General features: G+C 44.3%; 1 pseudogene; it reads right to left on the bottom strand.

The window, feature by feature from the left end:
• Nucleotides 1-11,347: 11,347 nt before the first annotated feature.
• On the bottom strand, nucleotides 11,348-14,312 carry LOC114609937 (annotated as a pseudogene).
• Between the last annotated feature and the right edge of the window lie 1,201 nt (nucleotides 14,313-15,513).

Consider the following 15,513-nt stretch of genomic DNA (forward strand, 5'->3'; position numbering starts at 1 on the left):
ATGTTTAGTGTGTGTGCATTTTATCAAAACAGACAGGAGTCCAATATATATCAGTCTAAAGTCCGTGGTCTTTCCATTGAAAAACCACTCATGAGAAAGTGTGGTAGTGTTTAAATACAGATAGGTTATCTCTTATTTGAAATCCTGGGTGGAATAAAAAGAATAGAAATATGTACATGAAAATTCAAACTAATTACCATCTTAGTTAACGTAGAAATTCCAGAGATTATTTGACTCTAAAACAATCAATATATTGAAGAAAATACTATCTCACAGTCATCAAAATATATAGGAAACCCTAGACAAAGGAAGAAGAAACAGTTTACTCCTACAAATACTTTCAGGAAACATCCTTAGGCCCCTGAAAGATACCAACTTTTCTGAATATTTGCTTTTGTCCAGTGCAGTCTCTATATTTGCTAGGCCGCAGAGTTTGTGTTAGCTTTGCTGATTTACTTGAGTAACACTCACAGTTAATTAGGCAAGCACTGGGGCCTTAATGCATTCTGAAACATTGCCACGCTCTGATTTCCCCTAAGCAAAGGGAAATTTAATTAACAGTTTACTAATTTCTAGAAGCATTTCAATTTGCCCTTCTCTAGAGTTTCCACCTGTTCTAAGAAGGGGAAAATAGGCCGGGCAGTGGTGGCCTACGCCTTTAGTCTTAGCACTTAGGAGGCAGAGGCAGGCGGATTTCTGAGTTCGAGGCCAGCCTGGTCAACAGAGTGAGTTCCAGGACAGCCAGGACTACACAGAGAAACCCTGTCTTGAAAAAAAACAAAAACAAAAACAAAAACAAAATAAAGCAGGGGAAAATAATTACAGATTTTTTAAGACAGTAGATGAGGTATAAAAATTAACACTAATTCAATTCATGGAATAATTTGGAAGACCTGTCTTGCTTCGAGAACTCTAATGACAGGTTGTGTAGATAAGAACCAATGAACAGCAGACAGTGGGAGGCATGACACTATCCCAGAGTCTCTTTGCTTACTCCAATCTCCCTACTATAACTTTAACCCTGGCCCTGCTGGCCTCAGAAAAGCTAGAGCAAGGTTAAAATAAATGCCTTTGGCTGCCGCTCATTTTTAACATTTATTTTGCGTATTTCCTGTGCAAATCATCACCTTCCTGGAATTATGACACTTGAAAAAAGTGGAATGCATTAATTCCAAAATCACCAAAGCAAAAAAAACACAAGTTAGTTACTGCCTATTCTCAAGTGAGTCCTTACTGGGAAATCAACTTGAGAAACTTTGGCTATGGCAGAAGATGGTAAATGTTATTTTCCTCTTGGCTGTGTCTCTGCCCAGAAATTCACAATGATAGGTCTTCTGAGAGTGCATTTCCAAAAAAAGAAAAAAGAAAATAACGTGATAGAATGACATTAATCAGAACTGCACCAAGGACAGCTCCACCCCCGAAGGAGGTATATCCCCGTCTACATCCACAGCCAGAAGATACAGCCACACTATATTTGTTCAGCCAAACGTTGCTGAACAGGGCCAAAATAAAGGACTGTGCTGTATCTAGAAGCTGTTCTCCATCAACTACCAAAATGATATTTGATGAGAATTCCAGTTAAAAAAATTAGAATAGCCAAGAACCAAAACTGTTGAAGTAGACAGGAAATCCTCAAGTAAAAAGTCTATGGTTCACTGTGGTCTCTTCAGCCTGGAAAGTCAGTAGATATTTTCTTGACTCTGCAGGTTAACTTTGACCATGCTCTCAGTATATCCTACAGAAGTTACATAACATGTGCGTAGGGTGAGTACTACCATGGTTTTTTTTTTTTAAATCTGCTGAAGCCAGTGAAGGCAAGCCAACGTTTGTTCCTGATAAATGGCATAGCAGTCCTCCAACCTTTGAGCAGCATCTGGTCCTCCAAGAGCATCCCACGGGGACGGTCAGCGCCAGCCTTGTTACGTCACTTGTTTGGCTCCTTTTCCTCTAAGGGCAGAAAGCAAGAGTGTGTCAGAGCCCATTCTTCAACACTTGGCCCATAGTTTACCTTCCTGTATGTTGCTGGTGGTCAACCTTCTTTGGTCTTGCCTCGGGGATGGTTATTTTGTCTCCTATTCCCTCTTCTCTCTTTCAAATCACTGTGCCCTTTCCTTCCTTGACCCCACCATGATGGAACTTTCCAGACTGCACTGTGACTACAAAGCTCCCTCTGCTCATGTAAGCTCTATTCCTCTCTGTGGTGACCTCAGCTAAATCATCACTTGGTACACAGACATGTTTTAGATAAACACCCTGGTTGCTTGCTCTCTTGCTTGTTCGTTGGTTGGTTGGTTGGTTGGTTGGTTGGTTTGTCTACAGCTCTGGGTTATGTTTCATAATTTAGCTTTAAGCCACACTTTCTTCTTCAAGGTGGAAGCCTTTTGCTTAAAGACTTGCCTGGGCTTCTCAGTCCAGCTGCCAAGCCTTCACATAAAGACTTCGGCTACTTCTTCCCTAGCCAGAGCTGACCTGGTTCTACCCAGATTCCCTTTCTTCTAACCCAAAGTGAGAGATAAATGTGTCCTTAACCATAAAGGGGTATGACTAGATAAAAGAAAAACCAGTGTCTTCTATCAGAAGGACAATCAATCCTCAGGGCTCTACATGAGCCGCCGAAGTCTACACTCACAGTGAAACATCTCTGAGCAAGGGCTGTGCTCTCTGTATCTTCTCACTTAGTCCTGAAACTCTATGATTAAGAGTTTATTCTCGGGCCTGGAGATATGGCTCAGTGGTTAAGAGCACCGATTGCTCTTCCAGAGGTCCTGAGTTCAATTCCCGGCAACCACATGGTGGCTTACAACCATCTGTAATGAGGTCTGATGCCCTCATCTGGTGTGTCTGAAGACAGCAATGGTGTACTCATATACATAAAATAAATAAATAAATCTAAAAAAAAAAACAGTTACTTGCCTTTATAAGTTCTGTAGGCTTCTTGTATGTTCATGGGTATCTCTTTAAAAAAAAAAAAAGAGTTTATTCTCTCCATTTTACAAATAAGAAGAGCTTAAGACTGGAAACTGAAACAACTAACCAAACAGCCAGGTAAACAACACGAACTGTACCACAGTGGCCTCTAAATACAGTCTACTAAAAAGCACCTCTAGGGGAAACATCCACATAGAAGTCACCAAGAATGAAAAGGATACACTCTCTCCTCCAGCTGAGCAAAATGCCCAAAGGAAAGAAGGCCAAGGGGAAGAAGGTGGCCCTGGCCACAGCCCCTGCCATTGTCAAGAAACAGGAGGCCAAAAAGGTGGTCAATCCTTTGTCTGAGAAAAGGCCCAAGAAGCCGGGCAGTGGTGGCACACGCCTTTAATCCCAGCACTTGGGAGGCAGAGGCAGAGGCAGGCGGATTTCTGAGTTCGAGGCCAGCCTGGCCTACAGAGTGAATTCCAGGACAGCCAGGGCTATACAGAGAAACCTTGTCTCAGGGGGGAAAGAAGGAAGGAAAGAAAGAAAGAAAGAAAGAAAGAAAGAAGGGAGGGAGGGAGGGAGGGAGGGAGGGAGGGAGGGAGGGAGGGAGGAAAGAGGGAAAGAAGGAAAGAAGGAAAGAAGGAAAGAAAGGGCTCAAGAACTTCAGCATTGGGCAGGACATTCAGCCCAAAAGTGATCTAACTTGATTCGCTTTGTTAAATGGCCCCGCTACATCAGGCTGCAGTGGCAAAAAGCCATCCTCTATAAGCAGCTCAGAGTACCTCCTGCCATTAACCAGCTCACCCAGGCCCTCGACAGGCAAACAGCTACTCAGCTGCTTAAGCTTGCCCACAAGTACAGGCCAGAGACAAAGCAAGAGAAGAAGCAAAGGCTACTGGCCCGTGCTGAGAAGAAAGCTGCTGGCAAAGGGGACATCCCAGCTAATAGACCACCTGTCCTCTGAGCAGGAGTCAATACAGTCACCACCTTGGTGGAGAACAAGAAGGCTCATCCTGTGGTCACTGCCCATGATGTAGATCCCATTGAGCTGGTGGTTTTCCTGCCTGCCCTGTGCAGAAAGATGGGTGTGCCCTACTGCCAAGGGGAAGGCCAGGCTGGGGCGCCTGGTCCACAGGAAGACATGCACCACTGTTGCCTTCACACAGGTTAACTCGGAAGACAAGGGTGCTCTGGCTAAGCTGGTGGAAGCTATTAGGACCAATTATAATGACAGACATGACGAGATTCGCCACCACTGGGGAGGCAACGTCCTGGATCCTAAGTCTATGGCTCGCATTGCAAAGCTAGAAAAGGCAAAGGCTAAAGAACTCGCCACTTAAACTGGGTTAAAAATGTACACTTAAGCTTTCTGTACATAAATATAACTACAATACAGAGAAAGAAAAGGACACAGTTTGGGGGATGGAGTTAATGCCCAACCAAAGGAATTTAATGACCATTAAGACATAGCTATGCCAAGTGTCAAAATTCTACTCAAATGACAGTGCAATGTTTTAAAGATTCGTAGAAAGATACACAATAATTAGGGGTGAAAGTCCATCTTGAGTAACAATCTCTGAAACAGCTTTGAGCAAGGCTACTAAAACAGAAAGAACACTCCCCAAGAGCTGAAGTTAATTACAAAGTTGTAACTGTTTTTCCCGCCTTTTCAAGCACACAAACTATCCCATTAGTTGGGAATATTAAGTAACCTAAGCCAGAAGTGACCAGCATGCAAATGCGGGTGCAACACAAAATGTTCTACAGCCAGATGACTGAGCAAGACTAATGACAGAGGGCATTTCCACCTGCAGGTAACTTTCTAATGTTTGCCTAAGAGAAAGTATCAGACTGTTTCCTTGATCACAGGACAGATAAGAGTGGGGACCAAATTCACACGGCTTGCAGGGAATGATGTGTAAGAAAGAGCCAGTGTTCTCACATGCAAATCTGGGTTTTTTCATCAAGGTGACTCTGATTGGCCTCCTCTCCTCCAGGTACCCTCCATGACTGCCTTGATCCACTGCCAGCCATGAGTAAAGCCCCACTCAAACATTCCGGTGTCACAGTTCACCACACACTCCAATTGTTTCCTGTGGTGATCACTCTGTGTGCTCCATTCTCCCCAAAAGATGCCTGGGTGCCTGCTCACCCTTCAGGTCCTAACCCAAGGGCATTCTTCGCTGGAGAGACCTTCTCTAGCTATTAACATAAAGCCAACCACCACTCGACTCTCTGAGTACGCTCATCTCTTTGCCTAGAGCATGCTGGCTGGTTTTAACAAGGACATACTCCCTAGTGAATTTATTTACTCTGTCCTTTTATCTGAGACTAGCTATTTCATTCATCATCAATTTTCCAAAACTGGACAGTGTTTCAAGTTAAGAGTAGCTCAAAATTATTTGCTATATGGAGGCTGGAAAGATGGCTCAGGGCATTGAGCATCTGCAGCTCTTACAGAAGACTTCAGTTCAATGCTCAGCATGTACATGGCAGCTCACAGCCATTCATAACCAGTTCCAGGGAACCCAACAGACACACACATGGTACACATACATTCATGCAGGCAAAAAAAAAATCATAATTATAAAATAAATCTAAGATGTTTTTAATTGGCTACGTGAACCAAAACCCATAAACTCTTCACCAAGAAAACTCTGTATCAAACACGGTCCCTCCCAAAACACACCTTCTCCACCAGCTCAGGGCTGGTGCTCAGCAGACCTTTCCTTTCTAGAAGCCCTGCCTGGGTTTTCTATCAGTCAATCCCCACTGCACTTCACTTCCCTACCTAAATATCTCACATCATTGAATTAGTCCTTAAGCATCTGCAAATGACAACTGACTTTAATGCTCACGTGACTCCTTTTCTTTTTAACTCGAGACAGGGTTTCTCTGTGTAGCCCTGGCTGTCCTTGAACTCACTCTGTAGACCAGGCTGGCCTCGAACTCAGAAATCCGCCTGCCTCTGCCTCCCAAGTGCTGGGATTAAAGGCGTGCGCCACCACCGCCCGGCTGACTCCTTTTTTTTCCTTTTGATTTATTCTTCTGTCCTATGTTACATCCCAATTGCAGTTTGCCTCCTTCCTCTGCCCCCATCTCCGCCAACCCATCTTTCCTTTCCCTTAGACCCACCCCTTTTTTACCTCCCCTCAAAAAAGATCGGGCCTTCCACGGACATCAACCAAATAAGGCATAACAAGCTACAATAAAACCAGGAACATATTCTCACATCGAGGCTGGATGAGGCCATCAAGTGGGAGAAAAGGGGGTCCCAAAGCAGGCAAAAGGGTCAGAGATAGCCCCAGCTCCCACTGTTAGAAATCCTACAAGAACACAAGCTACATGATGGTAACATTTATGCAGAGGACTGCCTATCTGTGTACCAGATGCTGTCTGCAGAGACCTGTAGGGCTCTGGCCCAGCCAGAGCGGCCAAAGAGTTGTGTTTTCCAAAGAGGAGAGGGAGTTGATCTTCCATGGCAGGACACTATGCGAGCAGGAGGGGCTAGGGGTTGGGGGCAGGGAGACCTAGGTGAGCTGCCTGCCAGGGCTTTTCAGCAGCTGCTACTGCTCCAGTCAGACACCTGGCGGAAAGTTTCCAGCAGCAAAAGCTCCAGGGGAGAATATCTCTTGCCCAGAGTGTTACATTTCTATATGGCAGACCCTATCAGATGGTCTCTGACAAGATGACATATTTTTTATACCTGGTAGACAGGGCCTTATATGCATTTTGGGATGAGTTGAAGTCTAAGAGAAGATGCTTCCTGTTGGCTTGCCCTGAGATGTTAGGGTCAGCTCATCTGCATATGGATTGTCATCATCCTCTCCATCGGGTGTCATGGTCACATATTCCAGCACAGAAATCTGGTCTAGAGTAGATGAAACACCTACCATACTCAGGTATGAGGGTCCCGGGGTTTCTGAATCTGCTTGACCTTACCAAGTTCTCTGGCATGGTCCACTGCCCCACAGAAGGACCTAGGTCAGACCCATACAGGCTCCCTGATCTCTGTGAGCCCACTTAAGTCCTAGTCAGTTGGTGTCTCGCATGACTTCTAAAGTGGTGCTGTACTCTGAAATATAAAAATAACTCTTCATCTATAGTGACCAATGTAGTGTCTACATATGTGTGCAGTTTGCCGCTCATCTGCAAAACCCTCTTCTTCACAGGGAATCTTGTTAATACTTTAGATTGTGCAAACCACATCAGCTATCTTTCTTATATATCTATCTATTGTGTATTAGTTTCTTACGTATCTTACTAGCACACCTACCCGATTGGTTAAAAAAGAATTAGTGAAACCATTATCTCATCCCTTTTGTCCAGATCGTCTCTAACTCCTGAGATTTTGCTCCTCAGAATCTCTTGAAGCCACTCACACCTCCGTCTCCATTTCAACCGTATAGCCATCTTCTTGATGCAGAAAGCTGCAGGAGATGCCCCTCACAGTCGCCCGCTCCCGTCTTCGCTCCCTCAGTCGGTTCTGCAAAGCCAGATGCTCTTTCCAGACTCATTGTCGCTCTCCATCCACCCACGCTGAGCTCTGACGAACCAGGGGCTGCCTGCCCCTCCCCTTCCTGAGGCTGTGTGTCCACATTCTCCCTTGCCTCTTGACATAACTGCTCCTTTGCTTCCGTCATTATCTCTTCTTAACCTGGAATTAAAAAGAGATCCATCCCCCACAGGCACAGGCGTCGGAGCTGCAGACCACACCTTCCCAGAGAAGGGTTGTCTTCCTCTAAAAACCGTCTTAGCGGGCAGCCCAGAGAGCGCGGACTCTGGAGGCAGGCAGTAGTAGAGGCTAAGACCTGCCCTGAAACTCAACAAGTTATTTCTTGTACCCTAAGAGGACTGAGTGAGGGCACAGATGCCACAGGGGACAGCACCTCCCCCACAGAAATGAGTAGGGTGTCAGAGAAATGGGGGCTCACGCTGCCAGTGTCAGCAAGGCCGAGCGAATCTCCCTTCACTTACACTTCTGTAGTTGGCCTGGTATTCCCTTAAAACAAGTTTTTAGAAGTGGGACAGAGTCAGAGCACAGGGAAGCTCTGAGCCTTTTCATCCACATTATCAGTTAGCAGATGGTACACAGATCTCCATTCCCTACAGCAGTGGAGGGGGCTCCCATTTCTTCACACTCCGCTGGGCTGACCGGGTCAGATGATACCTCATTCTTGGTTCAGTTGGAATTCTGTACTAGCAAGGTCAAAGTGTTTTCCACATGCTATGCACTCTCATACACTCCCTGATTATTTTTATTTCTTCTTTTCTGACTTCTTTGATAACCACCCTTGTCCATTTCTCTAAAAAGATTTTCATCTATTCTTATTCATTTATAAAATGAAAAAAATACTTAGGTCACTCTCTGTCACCTCAGAATTATGGCCCACAGGGCAGGAGTCAGAGTCACATACTTAATGGCATGCATGATGTTAAAGGCAATCATTTCCATATTTATCCAAGCTTGTACTTAATGCAAAAAACAAAAAACAAAAAACTTCCTTGAAAAAGAGACAGAATTCTAGGGCAGGTTAGTGTGGACAGCCCATGAAAATGCTTAGCCTTAATATCTATTACTACTAAATTTTAATCTTAATTTCTAAAAACTGAATGATTATTAATACAGAAATATGAAATTTTTGTTACATATATACATTATTTATAACATATTGAAGGCATGGAAATCTGAAATTCATGAGAAAAACATTTAATAGCAATCCGTTGCCTTCTCTATCAAATGGAGCTGCCATCAGAGAGAACCGGAGAGAACCTTACCAAGCAAAGTAAGCCAGACCCAGACAGACAACTGCTGTCCACTGTGGGGTGTGGACTGAGGGCAATCCACAGTCACGTGAATCCATGTTCATAGTAAATTTCCCTGATATATCTGTGTATGTTTGTATATAACCCGTTTGTTCTGTTTCTATGGAGAACCTGGGTAATACTGGGTACATTTGTGGGGGAGACTAGGTAGCTAGCAATAGAATTTATTATGGTATCATCAAGACTGGGGAGTTTGGGCACTCTTCCAGGGGAGAGGGAGAAATGGAGACAGCATTTTCTAGTCACGGGGAGAGACAGGATGGGACCCAACACAAAGAATAAGCTGTTCAGTTTACAGAAACATCAGTAAAAGGAGATGCAAATTGGAAGGAGACTGCAGTATAAAGGAAATAATAATATTTCAATAAATCAGTTGTTGCAAAGTTAGCATATGCTAGTGCCTTATATCTCATTAAATTATAACCAGAATGGTTGAGGAAAGGAATATTATTATCCTTCCATTTTACAATTTAAAAAATAGAAACCTAGTTACATTAACTGGCTTGTCCAGGAACATACACTTTTTTTTTTTTAAGTGGCTAAGGCAGAATTCCAACTACATTTTTGTTTTTATTTTTGGACACATCTTCTAAGCATTGCTAGACTGCGTGTTGTGCTAAGGAATTTGAACATTGCCACAAAGCCCAGAGGTCGAGAGGGAAAAGAAAGACATGCTCATTTTTCTTTTGTGCAGGACATTTGAAGTCACTGAGTGGGGGAGTTGGGAGGATGCTAAGAATGGACCATCCTACTGTAGAGGCTCACTGTAAAGGATAGCCCCTGGAGTTGCAAGTTAATAGCAATTAAAGTAATCCAGACATAAAAGTATAAATACTTGAACTAAGGAAGGGCAATAGCAAAGAAGAAACAGGGTTTGATTCATGGACGTCAGAAATGTAGGACCAACAGGATTTGACGTCTCTGTGAGTAAGAAAAGTAATTCTTTTTTTTTTTTAAAGATTTATTTATTATATATGAAGCTGTCTTCAGACACAGCAGAAGAGGGCATCAGATCTCATTACAGATGGTTGTGAGCCACCATGTGGTTGCTGGGATTTGAACTCAGGACCTCTGGAAGTACAGTCAGTACTGTTAACCACTGAGCCATCTCTCCAGCCCCAAGAAAAGTAATTCTAAAAGACCAGTTGGAGATGAAGTAGGTTTTGTTCTGTCTGCCTGAGTAAATCGGGACCACATTCTACAGTCCCCTTCCCTATTCAGCTCTAAGATTGATGACACTAAAAGAGAAAGGTGTACAAGCTCTAGAGAGTGGGGTAGCAACCACTATCTCTGATGGTCTCTAATTTATAGGTGTTGAAAGCAACAAAGGCTAGATGTCACTCTCTCTCCCTGTCTTCTCAGCTCCACGTCACCTGAGTCTATCCTCTGTCCACACTGTTCTTTCCAGTTCTACCATCGGCCAGCCTGTTACAAATTCACAGAAGTAACAGCCAATGGCAGGCCTTCTTTATACTTCTACACAAGATCCTGTCAGTCCACCCCCAGCTGTCTCCGCAGAAACTCTGACTCGTCGACAAGGCCAGTTTCCAGAGGACTCCTTGGTCACTCTTCCGATCGACAACTCCATTCTGTGAGCTCTTATTTCCTCGCCTTGAGCTCCTCCTCCAAATAGGGCTTCATGTAGCAATTTAAATCGAAGACTATGAAATCTGAACAGGGCTGCAGCGGACCTGTGGCAATCGAGATAACTTTGAAAACAGGGAAGTTCGAAGGTCTCCATTTTATTTCAAGGCTTTATCTAAGGCTTTATCTAGCCAACACCCTGTCTTCTGCTGTGAATTGTTTCCTGTCCCCTTGTTGACTACTGTTTGATAGACCTAAGATTTTACCCAGGAAGCCCCTCTGGTTCCACCGGAGTTTGTTCATTCTATAATCACACTGAAAACATCCAGAAACATTCCTGTTCTCAGCTTGCTTGCTTTTTATAATGCCTTTTCTTTGTATCTGACATTGACCAGACAGGATTAACACACCCAGTAACTCCAGTGACTTTCTCTCATCCCACTGAGAAGCATCAGGCTTAGCAGGGTCTCTCTCCACGGCCATACACGCAGCAGAACTGTTCTTTAGAGCTACAGGACATCTACACTGGCTGTGCAGCCACCTGACCTAGACGGTCAGGATTCAGCTGGGATGGGAGCCTTGGTTTGTCTCAATCAGGAGACAGGACCCTAAAAACACAGCTCAAAAGACGCCACTATGCCTGGTCCTGGACCAACTCTCCTTGGCCCACTTACAGACAACACTAGCCCTGACTCTCCTCCGTGGACCTGATCCTGGAAGAATGTTTTCTTTTTCGGGATTGTTCTTCTTAAATCAACAATAGAACGACTTCATCAGAATGCCAGACACCTCCCCAGATGGAGTCTAAATTCAAACATCGACTGGGATGTGACTATCCAGAATTGTAATGATGGGCAGCGGGAAGATACCCTAATCCTCTATCCTAGCACAGCTGAGAACTCCCTATGACAGGGTCAGAAGGTCGAGGTGAGAAACGATATGCTTTGTACAGCTTGACATTACTTTGTGTGTGTGTGGGGGGGGGGGGGTCCCGGGACTGCTGGCCTCCACAGCGCCTCTACTTCCCAGACAGCTGCTCTTACAGCCTGAGCACGGAGTCATTCTACTCTTCCTCGTAACACGTGCCCGCCACCTGAGCTTCCAGGTGATACTTCTTGCAGAAGGCCGCCACCTCAAAGTTGCAGCGATGATCTCCAGACCTTTTGCTGAGGATGGGCTTGTTACCATTATGTGGCTTGTCCTGCTCATACACCAGCCAGATGTAGCGTTAGAGGCCTGTACCACTGGGAGGCCCAGACCTCATGTAATCTGAAAGGACTGTGCCACTGTTAATGCCATTGCCCTTTATGTTGACCACAAAAAAAAAAAAAAAATGGCGCCACTCCCTGAATTTGCAGTCCTTCTTGCTGGGAGCATCTGGGTCTGTGAGGATCATGGTGTAGACTTTCCCTGGATCAAATCTATCCCATGAAATGCTGCTGGGCCTATTCTTAGCATGGGTGGGTATCTGCACGTGGCCCAGTTCATCCACCTCCACCCCTGCGTAGGCGGCCCGCAGCGCATGCTGGAGCTGCTTGCCTACCTGCTGCAGGCACAGCAGCCTGGCCCACTGGCTAATGCCCGAGATGGAGAACTTGGACACTGCATTCTCAGGTTTTTAGCATGGTTATTTTCTGACTCACTGGTCTCATCTGGTCTCTAAACTCTAAGTTCTGTGAGGACCAGGAGTATTTCTGTTCCTTTCTTATAGTTCCAAAGGCAATGAGAGCCGGGCGGTGGTGGCACACGCCTTTAATCCCAGCACTTGGGAGGCAGAGGCAGGCGGATTTCTGAGTTCGAGGCCAGCCTGGTCTACAGAGTGAGTTCCAGGACAGCCAGAACTACACGGAGAAACCCTGTCTCGAAAAACAAAACAAAACAAAACAAAAAAAAAAAAAAAACAAAGGCAATGAGAGTTTCTTACATGTCCATAGTAGGTGTTCAGTAAGGATTCTTTGAAACTTAGAATCTTATGTCCAAAATCCAAGACCTGCAGACATGAACCCTACACACACCCATGTTCACTACAATACACTCTTTGGCGTAGAGTCCACTATCAGGAAATATATAGGGTTTTCTTGAGAGAGAAGGCGAATTTTGTAAGAGAATTCAGTGATCATGAAGAAAGTATAAATAACGCTACACACTTGGTTCCAAGTACTGCCGATTATGGCAGGAGATTTATCCCTCAGGCTTGTCTTAACTTGCTGATTAGAAAGGATTGCAATCTCCGAGGCGTCTTTATGACAAAATCCTGTTTTGTGAAGAATCTCCATTAACTTCTAAACCGGCACATCAGAGTTTTCTCTTGTACAATCCAGCAAGAGGGAAATGGGCAGTTGTCTTTGCAACGTCAAACCCATTAGTAAGTGGCGGTGATAAGAGGCAGGAAGTGGGGAGGGAAGATTGAGTGTCCATAATGTCCCCACATTGACGCTGTAAGAGGCCCGTAAGAAAAAACTCGGGGTCTGATCAGCGTGACTCATTGTAGAACGGTCAAAGCCAAGAGCAGAAAAGATCAATGTCTATGAAATATTAAATATCTCAGATTTGTTGACTGAGGCCTAAAATATAACAGGAAATATATATGCTTAATATTTCAGTAGAGATAGATTCTAAATAAATAAATAAATGTACAAGTTATTTTTCTTGGTGGGAAAAACCGTTAAGCTTTTGTTAACTAAGAGATAAAAGCATCAAAATATGAAAAGGTAGATTCATTGATTTAATGACATTTTGTGGAAGTAATAATCAGTATCTTAGGGTCTGAAGCCAGGTGGCCACTAGCTATTCTACAATTTGACCTTCAAAACCCACACACTGCAAACCACGTACGGGAATTCTGCAATGACCTCCCCAACACATCTACCACCCTTTGACACAAAGACTTCAATGAGGAGCAAAGAATGTCAGGTAGACTGAGGGAGCCAGGCAAGCGGTGGGCCACACGCCTGTGGGAGAAGCCGTCAGGAGAGAAAGCTACTCCTCGGCAGAACATGCGCAGTGAGAGAAAGCTACTCCTCAGCAGAACATGCGCAGTGGAGGCGACTGGAGCCTCAAATACACATGCACAATGGGAAGGAGCGTGCTCTCAGGCGCACAGAAGCAGTGGAAGGGATTTTGAGACGAGCTTGGGCTTTGAAAGGCTCTGAGGAGACAAAAGGAGGAGCAGAGAAAGCAAGAAGGCAGAAGGTCTCACGGGGACCATTAACCGGTCAAACAGTTCCATGTATAGTTATTAAAAATGTTATGGGAGATAGATAGGAGGCTGAACTTCCGGACGACCCTGGGTTTATCTAAAAGTAAAGCAGAACATGAGAAATTAGAGCATAATGACCCCAAACAAAAAGGAGCAGGATATATCTTTCCAGACACCGGGAGATCAAACCCACTCTAATCCGATTTTGAGAGATGTGGGGAACTTCTGCAGTATCTAAGTCTCCTATACAACTTCACATTGTTCCTAAACCTGAGAGGGTGCACTTGGTTTCCTCAGAAGATGGAATAATGCAACGAAAACAATGGTTTGGTTTTTTTTTTTGGGGGGGGGTTGGTTTTTCGAGACAGGGTTTCCCTGTGTAGTCCTGGCTGTCCTGGAACTCACTCTGTAGACCAGGCTGGCCTCGAACTCAGAAATCCACCTGCCTCTGCCTCCCAAGTGCTGGGATTAAATGCGTGTGCCACCACTGCCCGGCTAAGGTTACTGTTTTTAAAACACTAGTCTGTTATGATTGGTGCCAAGAGGACCCCCAGTTCTGAGCCCCATGAAAAGAGGAAGGCTGATTGGTGAGGATGAAACCCAATGTCTTTTCCGATAGCATCAATGGACTGTACCCTTCCCCGGGCGCTGTCGGGTAAATAGGAATGCTGGTCACAGCAAGGCCATGAATGAGGTGTATGTGGTCGGCAATCTTATCAGTGTCTGCTTCCCTTTCTTTCTCTATGTCATTCCTAATAACAACCCTAATGGGTAATGCTACCATTGAGCAGGATAAAGTACAGCCCAGAAACAATGGTCCCACAGCTGGTAAATATGCCACACACACAACACAGGAGCCTTTCTAAGCCAGTTGTGGTGGCATATACCAGTAATCCTGGCACTCCTAGGCCACCCTAGGATACACAGTCAAGACCCTATATCCAAAAAAAAAAAAAAAAAAAGGACTAAATGAGGCTGGAGAGATGGCTCAGTTATGAAAAGCCCTTGCTGATCAGAGAACCAGACTCTGGTTCCCAGAACCCAGTTAGGGTGGCTCACAACTGCCTGCAACGCAAGCTCTAGGGGATAGGATGTCCTCCTCTGGCCTCTGCATGAATATGCACACACACACATACACACACATAACACATACACACATAATACACACACACATATACACATACATACACACACATACACACACATAACACACATACATACACACACATACACACATACACACATAACACACACATAACACACATACATACACACACATACACACACATATACACACACATAACACACATACATACACACACATACACACACATATACACACACATATATACATACACACATACATACACACACATACACACACACATACATACACACACATACACACACACACACAAATAAGACTAAAACTTTTTTAAAAAAACATACTAAAATAAAATCAAATTAACCTTTTGAATACATTCTTAGTTTAGCTTTGTAATTTATATACTTCACTTATCTGGAATTTATGCAATAGAAGTATTTTTCAGTCTCAAATATTTATATAACAGTTTGGGCTATGTTTACACCTGTACCTTTGATCTTAAACCCAGTAATTGAAAGTCTCCATTAGACTTGAAATGTAGGCTTTCTATTACCAGGTCCCCAGGGAACGAACACAATCGCACTAGGATGTTTAAGTGTGATGTTTATTCTTTCAAAGGTAAAAGCCTGCCTGATAAAAATCTTAAGTGAAATTTATTTTATTTTTTACATTCAACAATCAAAGAAGTAGAAGCAGTGCTTGGGGAAGAGACGTAAGCGCTGAGGAGGCGGAGGGTAAAGATCTGCTAGCGGCAGGCTAAGGCGAAGGAGAGAAACCAAACTCAGGGCCCCTGAGAATGGCGTCCACAACCATCCAGTCGGGAGCTGAAAGTTAGTTTGGACTGTGTTGAGACTGGGTTTCTCAGACAGCAGGAATCCAT

The sequence above is a fragment of the Grammomys surdaster genome, unplaced genomic scaffold, assembly GCF_004785775.1.
Source record: "Grammomys surdaster isolate TR1022 unplaced genomic scaffold, NIH_TR_1.0 125996, whole genome shotgun sequence".
Classification (NCBI taxonomy): Eukaryota; Metazoa; Chordata; class Mammalia; order Rodentia; family Muridae; genus Grammomys; species Grammomys surdaster.